Source organism: Mauremys reevesii, linkage group 10, assembly GCF_016161935.1.
Source record: "Mauremys reevesii isolate NIE-2019 linkage group 10, ASM1616193v1, whole genome shotgun sequence".
NCBI lineage: Eukaryota > Metazoa > Chordata > Testudines > Geoemydidae > Mauremys > Mauremys reevesii.
The window spans coordinates 21,592,644-21,600,917 of record NC_052632.1 but is presented as its reverse complement, the minus strand read 5'-3'; positions in this window follow the sequence as shown (position 1 = coordinate 21,600,917).

The window sequence follows — 8,274 nt, the reverse complement described above, 5'->3', positions numbered from 1 at the left end:
TAGCAGAAGAGCATAGTACTTGTCAGACCAGACTATAGATTCATCAGGTCTAGTGCCATCTTTTCTCTTTGACAGTGACCAATGCTTTACTCTCCAAAGGAAGGCAAAAACATAACAGACAACCATGCTGTAAAAGAGGGAGAAGGGTTCCTTGCTGGTCCCTGCAGATGTTAAGATATGCCATAAACCATGGGATTTGCTTGTCCCTCTGGAGGCAGATACTGTTATTTGTATGATGACCGTGCGGCGGGGTGGGGGAGCATTGTCCAACTTGCCGGGGAAGAGGGAATAGTCCTTTAAAGGTGTGTGTGCTGCAAAAAGGGGGAGTGGGTCAACATGGTGACACTGACTCATCCCCAGGGACCGGAAGGGTTGGGAAGTTGAAAAGGGACAAGCACGGTGAGCGAAGCCCCTTTTTCCCTGGACCAGGTGGTGCAGCACCCACCCACTCTCCCTCCATTTGAGGTGGTGAAATACTAGGTTTGGTCAGGACCTGCTGTGGGCATCATGCTAGCCGCTCCTTCCTAGGGGGACTGGGAAATAAACTGGACAGTAGGAAGTTTAGACTTGAAATTAGACGAAGGTTTCTAACTATCAGAGGAATGAAGTTCTGGAACAGCCTTCCAAGGAGAGTAGTGGGGGCAAAAGACATATCTGGCTTCAAGACTAAGCTTGATAAGTTTATGGAGGGGATGGTATGATGGGATAGCCTAATTTTGGCAATTAATTGATCATTGATTATTAGCAGGTAAATATGCCCAATGGTCTGTGATGAGATGTAAGATGGGGTGGGATCTGAGTTACTACAGAGAATTCTTTCCTGGGTGCTGGCTGGTGAGTCTTGCCCACATGCTCAGGGTTTAACTGATCACCATATTTGGGGCCGGGAAGGAATTTTCCTCCAGGGAAGATTGGCAGAGGCCCTGGCGGTTTTTCGCCTTCCTCTGCAGCATGGGGCATGGGTCACTTGCTGGAGGATTCTCTGTACCTTGAGGTCTTTAAACCATGATTTGAGGACTTCAATAACTCAGACATAGGTTAGGGGTTTGTTACAGGAGTGGGTGGGTGAGATTCTGTGGCCTGCATTGTGCAGGAGGTCAGACTAGACGATCATAATGATCCCTGCTGACCTTAAGTCTATGAAATAATTTTTCCCTGACCACCAGATAGCCTAGGTGGAGTGGGGGGCTGGAGTTTGTCTTCCCCACAGTGGATTCAGGGAGAGCTTTTTTACAGCAAGTAGGGAAGGGAGTTAGGCTATGATGTTGCAACTCATTATGTAAGTGTGGGGTGGATGTGCAGTGCAGGGAAGGGATACGGTGACCTGATAAATGGTTTTGTAAAGGACTTAAAAAGGCGGTGTTGGTTATAGGAGCAGAATGGGGGAATTCAGGGCTCCTATGACTGGTACAGCAGGAAGCCAACCCCTCGTTCTTATAGCCCACCTTAACCCTCGTTTGTGGGAGAGGTGGGGGGGTGTTAAGATCCCAGCAATGGGTTGGCTGGGGGACCTGGATGGAAAAAGAGGGGGCGCTGGTGAAACCTGCCGGGTAGATATTGAATGAACATGGAGTTACCTGCACTGTACACTTTTATCTGCTGGGTAGTCCCAGACATTTAATAATAAAGTCGAGGTCTGATTAAAACCATATCAAGTGTCTCCTATCCTCCTTTTGCTATAGCCAGACAAGGGATGTTTCACAGCTTGTTACTGTGCAATACATTAGATTAGATGAGTAAAACACCCTTTTAACTCTGTTCTTGCAATAACTAAATGTGTATTTGTGTTGTTCCCTAATCACTTAATATCTAAGTTCTAGGGTACAGGTACTCAGCATGTCCAGGTACAGCTGTTGCAGCTATTTCTTCCCAATATTTTGTGTTTTCATAATGTTTATCTTGAAACTTTCTCTCATATTGTGCTTTCGTTCATTGTGTGTTTTTGTCTCATACTGTAGAAGAATGTACTACCGTACTCAGTTAGCAGTAATAGTATTATTATATTTATGTAGTGCACAGAATGTGCTCGCTGCTTTACAGAAAACAAGAAGATGAGCTTACAGTCTAAGTAGAAGATGTACAGAATACAAACAAAGGATGGGGCAGGAAAGTAATGATTCCAAACCTTATGAATTCAAGGGTTGCCATAGTGTTTTGGATCATTCCTGTGAAATACTTGTAGCACTTTTTAAAGAAAAGATCTTGCTGTAAAACAAAATGTCAAATGACCCTTTGGACATGTGTGTACTACACTGATAGGTAGTTGGATCCCTGGATGTCTTTTGTACCTATGAATGCTCCTGTATCTTACGTTGCTTTATTGTTGTCCTCTTGCATGCTGGGAAGGCTTTGTGGATAAAAGCACAGGAGATCAGAGCTCTATTTGCTGCTTTGTCACAGCCTTACCAGGTGAGCCTGGTCAAGTTGCTTCACCTCTGCAAAATGCAGGTAATTATACTATAATTATCCACAAGGTACTATGAAGCCTAATTAATGAATGTCTGTAAAGCGTTTTAAGATCCTGAGATGGTATGCCATAGAAATCGTAGTATAATTGTTGTTCTGACTTCAGTTATTCTGATGTTAACAATATGTCGCCCCATAGTAGCATGAAGGTGACTGCCTTAAAGGTTATGGATTTCATATATGGTAATGGAGATGTCTGCTTTTATATGACAGTAAAAGAGAAGCAGAGAAAGTGCTGCCTATTGAAAAGTTTGCTTTCTTCTACAATTCAAGAAAATATACCCTGAGTACAGGGTGTGTGTATCATCGCTGTGTATCTTTGCTCTCTGATAAATGTAATGGACTGTGATTTAAAATAAGTACCATTGACATACCCATATATCTGCTGCAGAAGATGAAGACAGCAACTGATTTTTAAGAATGCAATGGAGATGTAGAAACAGAGGATGAGGGTCCAAAGTAATCCCTAGTGTCCTTTCTGATCCCCAGGTCCTCTCCTCTGGAACCTTCATCTCCTAAAATCCAATCCCTACTGTGTAAGACATTCAGTCTCCAATGTGTGTCCAGTACATGTATGGAATGTGATAGATTAAATCCTGGATTAATATGAATCCTATGAGTGTTACTATCACCTTCCCAGAACCTAACTCTAGGGACTAGATTTTCAAAAGAGCTCAGCACAAAGGGATGCAATTGGATGCTGAGCTCTTTTGAAAATCTGGCCATCCATAGAGGCTCACTTCTTCTGGTGACCCTTGTATTACATTGGTTATTATTAAATGAGTGTTTTAATTGCAGTTTATATGTTAAGTTTAACAGGAGTCAGAAAGGTCACTGGAGGTCAATGCCCCCAGACCCAGGTTTGATGCCAGTTGAGTGCCGTGGAGCAGCCCAGTTCCAAATCAGCTGAGAGATCAATAGCAGTAGCTCTCTAGAAGTGAACTTAATGCAAAGATTTGCAGTAGGCTTATCTTATTACCAAAACATAGGCCCAAATGCTGACTCCAGTGAGAGTTTTACCTGAATATGAAATTCAGGATTTGGCTCATATAGCATGTTAATTAGAGGGGTATACAATTTGTGAAATTCAGCAAGAATGTTAGGGTGTCAGTTTCTCTGAGAGTCAAAACTGGAAAATTCATTTACATCCCTGTATCTTTGATGGTGGGCCCATCATAGGGTGATTGGCCCAGCTAAGAAGAGATGGGCCCAGCCCCACCTGTGACTGATTAGCTGACTCCCTGTAGGGCTTGATGAAGAACATCTTGCTCCTGTAAAAGTCAGTGAGAGCTCGGCTGAAGAGAACAGGGTGGGAACTATCGGAAGCAGGTTAGGCTTCTGTGGTAGGCCCTGGACACAGTGTGACTCCCAGGCAGATGGCCTGGGGGAAAACTGGAGAGAACCCAGCCTATGGAGAGCCAGATTGAGGAGGGACTATTGGGGCAGCTGCCTAGAGAGTCAGGGGTCTATAAAAGCATGAAAGAAACTGAGTAGACCCTCAAAAAGGAAGAGAGTTATGTCAAACTTGAGACTGGGGTGAAAGACCCTCTCAGGTTTTATGTTGGTTTGGAGTTTGATATGATGGAAAGGGTGGACTTTTTCTTTTATAACTTAGCTGGAGGGCCAAGTTACTGCGGCACACAAACCATGTGGGAAGTTTGAGAGACCCAACACCTGGTTGAAAGGAATCCTCCCCAGCCTGGTGAAAATGAACGAATGAGTGAGAGTGGGGGAAGAGCAAGTGACGGAGGGCATGGGGACGGAGTGAGAGGGGTGGGGCCTCAGAAAAGGGCCAGGGCAAGGGTGTTTGGTTTTGTTCAGTTAGAAAGTTGGCAACCCTACTTGGGTGAAGGGAATCTGAGGCAGGGGCTAGTCTCAAGCCAAGTAGGTAGGTAGTGCTGTTAAAGACCCAATTTAGCTGCCCTTACTCACCCTTGTGCGCAAATAGACTAATAAGTTCTGCTTGGTGTGAGTAAAGGTTTGGGTACTGGCCATGAGAGAGGCTGCAGTGTGGGTTCTTTCCATCAGTGCAGTTACTTTCTCTCATTTCCCATTCTTAAATCACAGAAGAGAAGTGCATTGAGTATCATTGCTGGCTTTCTATTACTGGAATGCCATAGAATTTGTTAGGTGCTTCAGTAATATGCAGCTCTATGGTGTACTCAGTTGCATCATCTTTAGTACGGTAACTCCTTGCTTAACGTTGTAGTTATGTTCCTGAAAAATGCTACTTTAAGTGAAATGATGTAAAACAAATCCAATTTCCTTATAAGCATTAATGTAAATGGCGGGGGAGTAGGTTCTAGGGATTTTTTTTTTTTGCCAGACAAAAGACATATACATATACAGTATAAGTTTTAAATAATTTAAAAACAATTTTATACTATACTCACCAATGATGATTGTGAAGCTTGGTTGAGGCAGGGGCATAGCGGGGTCAGGATGGGGGGGCTTGCCCCATTCCACCCGCCCGGCACTCCTGCTGGGGAGTGGGGTCAGGGGCTTGCCTGCTCCTCGCTGGAATGCTGGGTGAGAGAAAGGGGCAAGACCCTACGCCCCAACCCCACTCCCCTCCCTGGCAGGAGCACTGACCAGGTTGGTGGAGCGGGGCAAGCCAAACAACTTTATAATGGTATATTGTGTGTCTTTAAACAAGTATGTTCTGTAATAGATCAGCAACCTAATAACGAAACAATGTTAACCAGGATGACTAAGTGAGGAGTTACTGTACTTTTAAGTTAAAAGTCCCCTGCATAGGAGAATGACTTTGTTCAATTCCTGCATCCATAGATGTATGTTTTCCCAACCTATCTGCTACCCCAAATACTAAGTCCTAGAAACACCATTGCCCACAGCCACCACCCAGACAGTGAGATAACAAGTATCTAAATGTTTCCTTGTAGTACATCTATTGTTTAGAAAACAAAATATGGGACCAGCTCAACAGCCTAGAGTCAGTTCTGTGTGCTACCAAACAATAGATCTACCCTGGGCTCACTTTTTCACTCCAAGTTGTTGGTCCAGTGCAGGATGCAGGTGAGGGGCTCATCTCCCAGACAAAGGTTTAGGCTTGTGTCACTGTTGTGACCTGAGCCAAAGGATAGGCAAAGTGAGGGGCAGTATGGATAGTGGTAAGAGGTAGGAGTAAGGAATAAAGAGGAAAACAAGGCTTAATGAAGGTACATTTCTAGAGTGGTCTCCCTGGGTTTCAAGCCCTAATGAAGCTGTTGAGAGTTGGCTTTTGGAGGTTCGTGTGCAGAGAATGGGGCTATCAATTTGTGAAATGCAGCTAGAGTGACTGCAGTTGTCTGGGATCTGAAAAACTTGAATGGAGGAAGTGGCTAGCAATTGAACAAATAATTTAAAAAAAATGCAATTGTTTTCACTGTGCAATGGTATTTATATTAATGACAGTAGTGCATTATTGCAAACTAAAAACAAATAGAAACACCTAGCACTCTTACTTGAAATTGAGAGATTAATTAGAAATAGGGTGACCAGATGTCCCGATTTTATAGGGACAGTCCCAATTTTGGGGTATTTTTCTTATATAGGCTTGTAGCAGGGTGGACCCCTGCTCCTGGTTTGAAGGGGTTTAAAAGTGGCCTGGCAGGGTTTGAGAGCTGCTGCTCTCAAGCTGGGCTGATTGGGGGAAGTGGCTGCAGCTGGGCCACACCCCGATCAGGCCACAGCTGGCCCTTATAAAGGCTGTAAGCCAGAAGCCCAGTCAGTCTCTCTCTAGCTATAGAGGGAGATGGGCCTGGCTGCTTAGGAGCTGAGATAGAGTACCTGAGTGGAGCAGGGCTGGGGAAAGGCTGAGGGGCTGGGGAGCTCCAGCCTGGAAAGCCCCAGGCTGCGGCCTAGCACAAGGCCAAAAGGGTACTGGGGGCTGCAGGGGGCAACCCAGGGGTAGGCCAAGGCAGCAGGTCCAAACCCCTTTGCCGATGATGAGTGGCGGATACTGCAGTCTGCCCCAGTGAACGGGGGCTAGATGGAGACTGGGCAGTAGCCAACACTGAGGCAAAGTGGGGATAGTGGGGTGGGGGTTCCCCTGGGAGGGGGAGACCCAGTTAAAGGGGCACCGGGGTCCTGGGAGGGACACGGGGGCCAGTAGCAGACAGGCGGATCACCGGCCTGCAGAGGGCGCTCCGGATACTGGACTGAGCTAATTCCCGGAGACGACCAGCAGGAGGCGCCGCAGGGGTGAGTCCGGCCCATCTACAAGGCTCCTATTACCCCCCACCCCCGTCCCGACTTTTCACCCTTGCTGTCTGGTCACCCTAATTAGAAACAAGCTTGGGTGCTTTGTATGTGTTGCCACAATATCTGGATGCCAGCATGCTTGAATGTACTGTGTACAAATGGATGAGTTTCTTCCATTTTTCACCTAGTCTCCAACCCTTTCCACCTGCTAAATCACTTCATGAGCCTACAGCCCCCAGATGGTGGTATGTACCAAAACAAAAATAGCACCTCTGTGGATTAGAGAGGGAGGAAATGAAGGTGTCAAAATTTTAGTCACTTATAAGCCATATATTCATTACAAATTCAAGCACTGCGACCCTGCTTTTCAAGGGCTGTTGGTCTCTCCTTCGGACCTTTGGCAGCCAGTGAACTGCAGATTCTTTGTTAACTTGCCAGTGGTAATTAATAATGCTACATTCCCTCAGCAATGCAAAACATTCCTTTTTTTTTTTGTCTTGTGGTGGGTTCATCCTTTGCTTCTGCTGCCTTTATTGCCATGGATTACTAAAGACAAACAGAAATAAGTGACAGCAGATTTGGATGTTACAGCATGGAATAACAGCTCTGCAAAGACCCATACATACAAATATTTCAGCTGCAGGGTCAAATGCCATGTGAGGGTTCTGAGCACCTAGCAGGAGATACTCAACATCTTGCAAAGTTGAACCCCAAAGTATCTTCCAGGCAGTCCTAGATTTTGAACACGTTCATTTCTAGGGGTGTTCACAGCTGGGATTGTGTCCCATTGTAAAGTTATGGGCCACAAAGTTATGCAAAATTCAGACCAAGAAATGGATGCAAACTTCAAACCCCTCCAAAATTCAAGGATTATAGGGGTTTAAGGTCAGACTACTTCTAATTTTAACACTTATTCTTCTGTCAAAATAAAAATTGTACCTCTGATACTTTGTGACATAGCATGAAACCAACTCAGTTATATCTTGTCATTAGTTTGAGTTTTACTCTGAGGACTAACTTATTTTGGATGGGTGAACATTGCTTTTTTTTTACTTTACTAAGACACAATGTATTTCAGAGTGGCTTGAGAAATAAAATGGAAAATTACAGCTTTTCTTTTAAGTATTATACTTCAGGAAGGCTCCAGGCAAGGACAGTCTGACAGCAGAAGTGCTTAAGGCGGGAGCTCAGGAACTCTGGAAAGCTCTCACCCAAAGGTTCAGCCATTACCTGGAAATCCAGAAGATACTGTCCAGTTGGAAAGAGTCCAACACCATCTTGCTGCATAAGAAAGGCGATCGAGAAAATCTAAAGAACTATCGCCCAATCTGCCTTGCTTTTGCATGTCTATAAGTGTTCACCAAAATAATAACAAATCGACTGTTGTGAAACATGGATAAACAGCAACCTAGAGAGCAGGCCAGTTTTCGAAGAAATTACAGCACGATAGACCACATCTTCACTCTAAACCAACTACTAGAGTGTTCAAGGGAATACAAGTTCCCTTTGTGCATTGCCTTCGTGGACTACGAGAAGGCATTTGATAGAGTGGAGACTAATGCCATTCTTGAGGCTCTTTCAGAACAGGGCATCAGCGCAAAATAT